Below are 12,223 nucleotides of genomic sequence, written 5' to 3'. Positions count from 1 at the left end.
GAAATTTAACGCTTAGTACTTAGTCATAGAAGTTTCTCTGACTCAGTGATTAATACTATGTTGCAGGCTCGTAAATCTGTGTCTAGTAAGATTTATTATCGAGTTTGGAAGATTTACATCTCATGATGCTCTTCTTATAAATTCTCTTGGCATTCTTTTAGAATTCCTAGGATTTTATAGTTTCTTCAGGATGGTTTGGATAAGTGTTTTTGTCTGCAAATTCCTCGAAAGGACAAATCTCTGCTTTTTCTGTGCTGTTTTCACAGAAAAATTTGCTAATCTTTCTGTTATTCATTGTTTTGTTCAGGCTTTGGTTCATATCAAGCCTGTCATTAAGCCAATTTCTCCTCCTTGGAGTCTTAATTTGGTTCTGAGGGCTTTACAGGCTCTTCCTTTTGAGCATATGCTTTCTTTGGACATTAAAATTACTTTCATGGAAAGTATTGTTCCTTTTAGACATCTCTTTAGCTAGAACAGTTTTTGAATTATCTGCTCTTTCTTGTGAGTCTCCTTTTTCTGATTTTTCATCAGGATAAGGTGGTTTTGCTGTCCTCATTTAAATTTTTACCTTAAGTTGTGAATTCTAACAACATTAGTAGAGGAATTATTGTCCCTTCCTTGTGTCCGAATCCTAAGAATTTTTTCGTAAGATTCTTACATTCTTTGGATGTGGTAAGAGTTTTGAAATATTATGTTGAAGCTACTCAGATTTCAGAAAGACTTCTAGTCTATTTGTTATCTTTTTCTGGTTTTAGGAAAGGTCAGAAGGCTTCTGCCATTTCTTTGGCATCTTGGTTAAAGCTTTTGATTCATCATGCTTATTTGGAGTCGGGTTAATCCCCGCCTCAGAGGATTACGGCTCATTCTACTAGGTCAGTTTCTACTTCCTGGGCTTTTAAGAATGAAGCTTCTGTTGATCAGATTTGCAAAGCAACGACTTGGTCTTCTTTGCATACTTTTACTAAATTCTACCATTTTGATGTTTTCTCTTCTTCAAGAAGCAGTTTTTGGTAGAATAGTATTTCAGGCAGCTTTTTCAGTTTGATTCTTCTGCTTATAATTTCAGTTTTTTTCATTATAAAATTGAAACTTTTGATTTGGGTTGTGGATTCATTTTTCAGCGGAATTGGCTGTCTTTATTTTATCTCTCCCTCTCTAGTGACTCTTGCGTGGAATTTCCACATCTTGGGTATCTGCTATCCCATACGTCACTAGCTCATGGACTCTTGCTAATTACATGAAAGAAAACATAATTTATGTAAGAACTTACCTGATAAATTCATTTCTTTCATATTAACAAGAGTCCATGAGGCCCACCCTTTTTGTGGTGGTTATGATTTTTTTGTATAAAGCACAATTATTCCAATTCCATATTTTTGATGCTTTCGCTCCTTTCTTATCACCCCACTTCTTGGCTATTCGTTAAACTGAATTGTGGGTGTGGTGAGGGGTGTATTTATAGGCATTTTAAGGTTTGGGAAACTTTGCCCCTCCTGGTAGGAATGTATATCCCATACGTCACTAGCTCATGGACTCTTGCTAATATGAAAGTAATGAATTTATCAGGTAAGTTCCACACCATTTAAAGGGATATGAAACTCAAAAAAGTTCCTTTTTTTTCTAATGTAATTCTATTATCAAATGTTCTTTGTTTTCTTGCTATCCTTTGTTGAAAAGCAGGAAGCTAAGTTCAGGAGTGTGAACATGTCCGCAGTACTATATTGCAGCAGTTTTGCAACAATGTTATACATTAGTGTGACGGAAAATGGCTACCCCAACTGGGTAGCTCTGCCAAAAAGTCCTGCTTCCTCCCCGGTGTCTGCAGCTGTTTAGCTGGAAAGTGATTATAACAAGTAGTCCACCCAAATACCCAGACAAGACTAGTATTCAGGTGAAAACACAAATTAACTTTATTGGGAAAACCACACAGCTTATATACACATTCAGAGCCTTATCTGATCCCAAGTTCTCCAGCCATTCCCGCCCCTCCAGACAGTCCGGTGCCTCCATTGGAGCCACTGTCCCATAGAGCCCCACAGTACCTAGGTTGCAGTTTCAGGGTGATCCTGGGTGAGTGGCGGTACTTCCAGGGTATCGTTGGAAAGCTCTCAGTCCCCAGAAGTCACTGGGGACTGGAGTTACAGCCTAGTAAAGATATGGAGGTGGGGATGTCCAAAACCCCCAGTTCCCGAGGGAGCTCCCCCTCTGCAATCACCACAGCCCTTGTCCACAAAAGGCACAACAAATCCCCAAAGAGTGGAGTTCTGGAACAAAAGGCCTCTGGAGCGACCTGGGGTAAAAGTTAGTGGGTATCTGGGGTAGTCCTGCTGGCCGGCCAGTAGTTCCAGGAGCCCGGCCAGTCAGAGAGGGGTCAGGCGGTAAGGGATCAGCTCTTCCATGAGGAGGTACAAACAGTAAAACATGACACAGGAAGGGTTTGGGAGATCCCATAAGCCATGAAAGGACCAAAACTGGGATAATAAGCAGTGAGCCAGATAGTAGGGGGTTGGGGTAGCTTTGGCAGTCTGGTATCCGTGACGATTAGCAAGAGCACTAGATGGCAACACTATTTTCCATCATATAGTGCTAAAGAGATGGGCACGCTACTTTTCTGAATATCTCTTCAGCAAAGAATAACAAGAAAACAAAGCAAATCTGATAATAGAAGTAAATTGGAAACTTTTTAATAATTGTATTCTCCAACTGAATCATAAAAGAAAAATAATTTGGGTTTCATGTCTCTTTAACTATAGGAAATAGGCTTGACAGTGGAGTTTACGATTATTTGACAAGGTCTGAGCAGGGGTTTATATGACCAAAGTGAGTGTGAGAAAAGCTTTGCAACATTCCTTCAGTTACACGGATGCTTTGGCAAACTCTGAGTATCCTCAACCTAAAAAAAAGTGTAAGTGCATAAAAATTAGACTAATCTACCAAGAAAAGTTAGTTTATTTACTGATTCAAGGATTACCATAGGTGCCTGGATTCCTCTTACTGTTTTTAAGGTTGCAACATGAATCCCACCTCATAAAGCAATTCCTTACAAGTTCCCATTATATTACTGACATTGGTTTAATAATGTTTTAGAAATTAAATAACAATCGGCTAAACTACAAGTTTTGCGTTATGTTGCAGTACGGCTATACCACTGAAAAATTGGCCATTGCGCATGAAATGGCCGGTAACGCATATTACAAGTCGCTGCGGTACGGCTATACTGCAAGAATTTTAGCCTTAACGCAACCCTCCATTCTGCACTCAGAAAATGACATTTGAGTGCAGGATTTTCCATAGCGCTGTTTTACAGGTTGTGCGGTCCGACTAAAATGCGTGCGTAACAGCCTATACTGACACAAGCCATTCTGCGATCTGAGTAAACAGAAATTAGAAGTGCGCTTAGGAACTAATACCAAGCACCTCTCTAAGAGACACTATCCCTAAAGAGTGTCAAGATATAGTGAAGGTAGATTGTTAAGCTTTTTATGGCTTACAGATAGAGAGGGCGCCAAGGGCTAAAGGTATCAGACACCAATATAGTGTTAAAAATTATTTAATAGAAGTCAATATACAAACATAAAATCAACCAATATAAATAGGGACGTCTCCCTAGGTTTTTAAAATCCTATGTAACAGCTTATTGCTACAATGAAATAAACAAATGAGGTTCAGATAGACATAAAATACATATACGATCTAATTTAAATGCATTAATCTGTTAATAAGTTAAAACTAAAGATAAATAAAATAAGAAACGATATACGTTATACTAGAAATTTAGTTATGCATATGCCCAAGGGATACAGCAGATATTTCCCAAGTTTACTGTGGGATATAGACTGGCGTGGAGCTTTCCAATAAAGGAGATTAGTCCTGAAAATGTCCAGTACACCTGAAATCGTAGTATAATGCTTAGTTTCAAAAATATAACAGTGTTAAAGCAGTACTTTACTTTACTTTACCGCCTGTGAAATCTTCAGTCACACCAGGGACCACTACGAGAGCCAAGGCAGTCTCTCCCGAGCTGCAAACACAGATCACACACGTGTGTACGGACGGCGTCTGACGTCACGCCTCGTCCGTTTGTTTCCTATGTAGGCAGTATAAAAGCGTGCTGGTATCGAGTGTTACAAAGTTATGAATGTTGTCAACTCCTTCAGTGCACAAGCACTCTGTTCATATGCTTATGCTTGTAAATACAGTTGGATATTTGAATTCATCCACACTGTCAGAGCTTGAAAGTTGTAGTGAGGAAATTAACCCGGGTTAAAATAGCGTTGTTGTTCATAGATAGGGTGAAATTTAATCACTCTTAGTATACTGCTACAAAGTCACAAGGTAATCGACGCGTTTCACCCACCTGTGGGCTTTATCAAGATGTGAGGAGCTTGTAGTAAAGTTCATATAAAGTGGCTTTAAATAAAATATGAAGCCACTTATGGGCCCTCTACTGATATAAAGTTAACAGAAGTAGTATCTGAACAATAGGAGACCATTCCTGGGTCTCAAAAGGTGAACCTCATTTACATTTTTTAAATATGATAAAATTGATTAAAAACTGGAAAAACCTGTGAAATCTAACAGTTCAAAACAACTGGTCTCTGAGCTGATCAAGTATAAATAAGAATATGATTAGGATCATTTTACCAGTGGACAAATGGTCACTCTTGGACCAGTATACACTCTTTTAGAACAAATGGGAGGTTAATGGAACTTAAAGGCCACGTTTGGGCCATGGTGCAATATTACAATTAAGCAAAAAAGCGAATGACAAATGGGGCGGTACGACCAGGATGGGGAAGACAAAAAAAGGGTGGGGGCAGATAGGATGCCAGTAGATTGAGTTAAGAGAGAGAGAGAATCCAACTTTCACCAGCTGCCTCCCAGGGTTCCCAAATAAGGAAATATAAATCATATTGTTGGCGTGAACGGTAGACAAAGCTCTCCATAGATTTAAGGTAAGTAATTTGATGCACTAGGGCTTGCCATTGTGGTGGTTTGGGCTTCTTCCAATTCCTAGCTATTATGAGTTTTGCTGCCATTAAAATCGTTATCAGAAGTCAACGCTCAGTAGGTGGCGGTCTTAGAGATTTAGAGTGCAACCTCGGAGGGCAGGTCCCCAACCAAGCCCAGGAGTTGGCATAGCTTGAGAAATTTGGACCAGCAATGTTTGATGGTTGGAAAAGCCCACCAGATGTGATGTGGGTCTCCAATCTGTGGCCACCCTTGCCAGCACAGGGGGGAAGTCTCAGGGAACACTCTGTGTAGTTTGGGTGGTAGATAGTGCCATCTTGTGAGGAGCTTGTAGTAAAGTTCATATAAAGTCATACAGTGTATGGTTTGTTTAGTGTGAGTGATCACGTTGCTCCAGCATTTCTCTGAGAGTGTCAGCTTCCAGTCTTGTTCCCAAGCATTCATCTGCCTTGTTTTCTTTATTGTCTGTGCGTTTAGAAGTAATTGATAGTGGTAGGATAGTGGGGACCTGTGTTGAGTGTTTGTTTTCATGTGAGGTTCCCAAGGAGATAGGGGTCTGGGAGAGCCAACAAGAAATCCCCATGACTTCATAAGGGAGCAGAGTCTTACAAGGTCAAACTGGTGTTTGATCAGGGCAGAAACTCTTTTAATTAAGCTATATAATAAAAGTGATATGTTAGAGGCGCCTACTAGTGATCAATAAAAGAAAATATAATGAGTTTAAAGTGCGATATATGCGAAGCTCACTAACTGTGAGACAGCTACATCAAAATAATTGTATATAGTGACAAACAGCAAAATAACTGGAAACTACAAAAAGGCATACAAAGGATCTAGTTATATGCTAAGTGTGATAGTATTGATATAATATACAAGGCAACTATGTTGCTATATCTAGCTTGTGAAACACCCAAAGGTAGCTGTATACATACAATGTATATCAGACTAGACTTGTGCATGGCCGAAAAATTCGTTTTGTTTCGGATCGATTCGGATGTTTTCGAATTTCGGTTCAGATCGATTCGAATGAATTTGTTTCAGATTCGTTTTGGATTCATTCGGATTCGAATAAATTTGTCTGGATTCGGTTCGATTCGGAAATTCGGAATTTCGGTGTGTGTTAGGTGGGATGTGCTGTGTATTAAACTAGTATTATGTACTGTATATTAGGTGTAACCCATAGCAGAGTGATATAACCTAATATACTGTACAATACTATTGTAATCCATGGCCATCCGAATGTAATGAATAAATCCGAACTAATTCGGATTTATTTGGTAGATTCCAATTCGGAAATTCGAATCCGAATCTCCGAATGTAACAAATTTTTCCGAATTTTGATTTGTTCTGAAGCACATGTCTATATCAGACCCAGTATACTGTATAAGGGATAAGGGAATGAGTGTGATGTACAATCTCTATACATATATATAGTGATAAAAATAAAAAACAAGACAAACGTGATCACTATATGGAGATAGTGATAAAATCCTGGAAAAAGTCTCAAGGTGATCCAGATTGGATTCTGTGAGTCCCAATAGTAAGGTGACATGAGGCTGCAATAACTCCTTCCAAACGCTTAATGGCACATAAGCAAGGCTCTGTAGAATGGTAGAAGAAAGAAGAAGACGCCACAATAGTGCAGAATCAGTGGTGTTAGATCATCACACACACATACAGGTTGTGCTTACTAGAAGTGAGGCACTTGAGAAGTACCACAAAAGCACCCTGGACTCTTATTAGCTGCCCAGATAGCTATCCTCTTGCTAAGAAGATGATGCAAAAACTCCAAAATCCAGATCGTGCTGGCCAATCTTTATTGAGCAAATAATACTCTGTAGCACAGTGTATAGTTCGTAGACGAACTGCTAAATCCCAAGATTATCCCGGAACTAGTACAATATACTCAGAATATAATAAATCGTGATGACCAATATTGTAGAAACAACTATGGCTTTATTTAAAACAAGTATTATCACACAACGTGTTTCCCGGTCCACTGACCGCTTCATCAGGTGTGTATAAACTAATAAAACATCACGACTTAAAAGCCTCTTGTCGGCGTCCAATGACGAATAGTGCGCATGCACATGCAAATAACTGGACCAATGGGAGCCCTAGTTAAAACCGTCTTCTACTCTATTGGCGCAATGTTTAGGGTGTGTGGTGACACTCCCCTTTACTATTTGCCATCAAAGTGAGTCAAGCCGTTGTCGAAAAGACAAAATATAAAAAAGATGCGTAATCTAACATGTATAGAAGACCAGTTAATAACCTCATAGTACACAATACTTCAAGGTTGTAAAAACTTCAAGGTTGTTTTAAGTCATGATGTTTTATGTCAGGGTACAGGTAAATGACATTTGGGAATGTGTTTATGTATGAAACCATATTCTTTTATCAGATATTATTAAAATAGGGTTGAAATTCTGATGTCAGGATTTGATCCAAAAACCCCACAATTTGAATACACATCTCAATACTAAATACAGACAGGATGTCTCTAGGAACTTTAAAACACAACGGCCTAGATTTAGAGTTGGGCGGTAGCCGTCAAAACCAGCGTTAGAGGCTCCTAACGCTGGTTTTTACCGCCCTCTGGTATTTGGAGTCAGTCATTAAAGGGTGTAACGCTCACTTTTCAGCCGCGACTTTTCCATACCGCAGATCCCCTTACGTCAATTGCGTATCCTATCTTTTCAATGGGATCTTTCTAACTCTGGTATTTAGAGTCGTGGCTGAAGTGAGCGTTAGAAATCTAACGACAAAACTCCAGCCGCAGAAAAAAGTCAGTAGTTAAGAGCTTTCTGGGCTAACGCCGGTTTATGAAGCTCTTAACTACTGTGCTCTAAAGTACACTAACACCCATAAACTACCTATGCACCCCTAAACCGAGGTCCCCCCACATCGCCGCCACTCGACTAAATTTTTTTAACCCCTAATCTGCCGACCGCCACCTACGTTATACTTATGTACCCCTAATCTGCTGCCCCTAACACCGCCGACCCCTATATTATATTTATTAACCCCTAACCTGCCCCCCACAACGACGCCGCCAGCCACCTACAATAATTAACCCCTAATCTGCCGACCGCCACCTACGTTATCCTTATGTACCCCTAATCTGCTGCCCCTAACACCGCCGACCCCTATATTATATTTATTAGCTCCTAATCTGCCCCCCTCAACTTCGCCTCCACCTGCCTACACTTATTAACCCCTAATCTGCCGAGCGGACCGCACCGCTATTATAATAAAGTTATTAACCCCTAATCCGCCTCACTAACCGTATAATAAATAGTATTAACCCCTAATCTGCCCTCCCTAACATCGCCGACACCAAACGTCAAACATTAACCCCTAATCTGCCGACTGGAGCTCACCGCTATTCTAATAAATGTATTAACCCCTAAAGCTAAGTCTAACCCTAACACTAACACCCCCCTAAGTTAAATATAATTTAAATCTAACAAAATAAATTAACTCTTATTAAATAAATTATTCCTATTTAAAGCTAAATACTTACCTGTAAAATAAATCCTAATATAGCTACAATATAAATTATAATTATATTATAGCTATTTTAGGATTTATATTTATTTTACAGGTAACTTTGTATTTATTTTAACCAGGTACAATAGCTATTAAATAGTTAAGAACTATTTAATAGCTAAAATAGTTAAAATAATTATAAAATTACCTGTAAAATAAATCCTAACCTAAGTTACAATTAAACCTAACACTACACTATCAATAAATTAATTAAATAAAATGCCTACAATTACCTACAATTAAACCTAACACTACACTATCAATACATTAATTAAATACAATTTCTACAAATAAATACAATGAAATAAACTAACTAAAGTACAAAAAATTGGAACAGCCAATAGAATGCAAGCTCAATCTGATTGGCTGATTGAATCAGCCAATCGAATTGAACTGGATTCTGATTGGCTGATTCCATCAGCCAATCAGAATTTTCCTACCTTAATTCCGATTGGCTGATAGAATCCTAACAGCCAATCAGAATTCGAGGGACGCCATCTTGGATGACGTCCCTTAAAGGAACCGTCATTCGTCGGGAAGTCGCCGGTGAAGATGGATGTTCCGAGTCGGCGGGATGAACATGGATCCTGAAGAAAGAAGATTGAAGATGCCGTTGATAGAAGACTTCAGCCGGATCATGGACCACTTCAGCTCCCGCTTGGATGAAGACTTCAGCCGGATCATGGACCTCTTCAGCTCCCGCTTGGATGAAGACTTCAGCCGGATCATGGACATCTTCAGCCCCCCGCTTGGGCTTGGATCAAGACATCGGAGGAGCTCTTCTGGATCGATCGGTGAACCTTGTATGGTGAAGATAAGGTAGGAAGATCTTCAGGGGCTTAGTGTTAGGTTTATTTAAGGGGGGTTTGGGTTAGATTAGGGGTATGTGGGTGGTGGGTTGTAATGTTGGGGGGGGTATTGTATGTGTTTTTTTTACAGGCAAAAGAGCTGAATTCTTTGGGGCATGCCCCGCAAAGGGCCCTGTTCAGGGCTGGTAAGGTAAAAGAGCTTTGAACTTTTGTAATTTAGAATAGGGTAGGGCATTTTTTTATTTTGGGGGGCTTTGTTATTTTATTAGGGGGCTTAGAGTAGGTGTAATTCGTTTAAAATTGTTGTAATATTTTTCTGATGTTTGTAAATATTTTTTTTATTTTTTGTAACTTAGTTCTTTTTTATTTTTTGTACTTTAGTTAGTTTATTTCATTTTATTTATTTGTAGATATTGTATTTAATTAATGTATTGATAGTGTAGTGTTAGGTTTAATTGTAGGTAATTGTAGGCATTTTATTTAATTAATTTATTGATAGTGTAGTGTTAGGTTTAATTGTAACTTAGGTTAGGATTTATTTTACAGGTAATTTTGTAATTATTTTAACTATTTTAGCTATTAAATAGTTCTTAACTATTTAATAGCTATTGTACCTGGTTAAAATAAATACAAAGTTACCTGTAAAATAAATATAAATCCTAAAATAGCTATAATATAAATATAATTTATATTGTAGCTATATTAGGATTTATTTTACAGGTAAGTATTTAGCTTTAAATAGGAATAATTTATTTAATAAGAGTTAATTTATTTTGTTAGATTTAAATTATATTTAATTTAGGGGGGTGTTAGTGTTAGACTTAGCTTTAGGGGTTAATACATTTATTAGAATAGCGGTGAGCTCCAGTCGGCAGATTAGGGGTTAATGTTTGAAGTTTGGTGTCGGCGATGTTAGGGAGGGCAGATTAGGGGTTAATACTATTTATTATAGGGTTAGTGAGGCGGATTAGGGGTTAATAACTTTATTATAATAGCGGTGCGGTCCGCTCGGCAGATTAGGGGTTAATAAGTGTAGGCAGGTGGAGGCGACGTTGTGGGGGGCAGATTAGGGGTTAATAAATATAATATAGGGGTCGGCGGTGTTAGGGGCAGCAGATTAGGGGTACATAGGGATAATGTAAGTAGCGGCGGTTTACTGAGCGGCAGATTAGGGGTTAATAATAATATGCAGGGGTCAGCGATAGCGGGGGCGGCAGAATAGGGGTTAATAAGTGTAAGGTTAGGGGTATTTAGACTCGGGGTACATGTTAGAGTGTTAGGTGCAGACGTAGGAAGTGTTTCCCCATAGCAAACAATGGGGCTGCGTTAGGAGCTGAACGCGGCTTTTTTGCAGGTGTTAGGTTTTTTTTCAGCTCAAACAGCCCCATTGTTTTCTATGGGGGAATCGTGCACAAGCAGGTTTTTGAAGCTGGCCGCGTCCGTAAGCACCGCTGGTATCGAGAGTTGAAGTTGCGTTAAATATGCTCTACGCTCCTTTTTTGGAGCCTAACGCAGCCATTCTGTGAACTCTCAATACCAGCGGTATTTAAAAGGTGCGGCCAGAAAAAAGCCAGCGTTAGCTACGTACCCCTTTGGCCGCAGAACTCTAAATCTAGGCGAACATTTGCTCCCTAGCTGGAGGTAAAAAAAACTTCAAGGAAGAATAATTTGCTTAAAAAGGAACTGATAATTAACACAGATTTGTAAAATGATTCCTGCTGTGCATGGAGACACATTCTGGGCCTATGAACTGGATAAACAGGTAAAATTCTGAATACACAGTGATTAGCATAGACATGTTAATTAGTCCCTGTTTGTATTATTGAGGCAGTAAAAAAAATTTGACCAGCTAAAGAGCACACGTTGAAATGTTGTTTTGAAATTTAATAAAAATACAGCAAATAGACATAATTGAATGTATTTGTCAGAATGTATTAGATACTGCATAGAAATGAATGTGTATATATATATATATATATATATATATATATATATATATATATATTGAAAGCATAAAATGTCTTAACATCTGTATTATTTTAAGAATATTTATGGAACTAAACAAAAGATTAATGACACTTATTTTATTTCAGATGGACCATGGAGAAATTCATGCATGGTCAGCAAATAGACATAATTGAATGTATTTGTCAGAATGTATTAGATACTGCATAGAAATGAATATATATATATATATATATATATATATATATATATTTATTTATCTGGTTCGCACCACCTCATATAGTTAACACTCTAAATCATTCGAGTGGTCTGACTTGTAAGTTAATATCAGAACCACCCTGTGCACGGAGGGAAGAGGAATATTGAATGTAATACTTAAACAAGAAAGGTGTGAAAAAACATGTTTTTCACACTTAGTTCCCTATATCCAGCACCAGATTATAGGTTAAAAATCAACAAACTAGTATTACCATATAAGGGACACTGTCTATTGGAATTCCACACAATTATATGCACAAATCAGAATAAATAACGACATATAAGAATTTATCATATGCAATATGTTTACTGAAACTAGAAAAGCACCGGATTACAAAATATAAATTTACGAACGTGGGCCCACTTGTATATTAAATATTGGCCAATATTTTAAATGTCCTTATGTAGACATTCTCCTTTATATATCCAAAATTATTATATTCAGAAATTTGTGTTAATGTTCTTAACTTGTGTTTGTTTGCTATAAGGATTTCAGTATTCTAGCCGTACAGCGGGCTTATCCTTTGCTCGTATAAATGAAATGTTGTCAGCGGTATTTAAATGAGAAGGTTTTTCAACACTCTAGGGTGGGATAACATTTGTAACAGTTTTTGGTAAGCTGCAAAGTTCATCAAAGTTGACATTTGTTATTGTGTTGCAATTGTATC

Source organism: Bombina bombina, chromosome 5 (assembly GCF_027579735.1).
Source record: "Bombina bombina isolate aBomBom1 chromosome 5, aBomBom1.pri, whole genome shotgun sequence".
Taxonomy (NCBI): Eukaryota; Metazoa; Chordata; class Amphibia; order Anura; family Bombinatoridae; genus Bombina; species Bombina bombina.
This window is presented reverse-complemented; position numbering follows the sequence as displayed.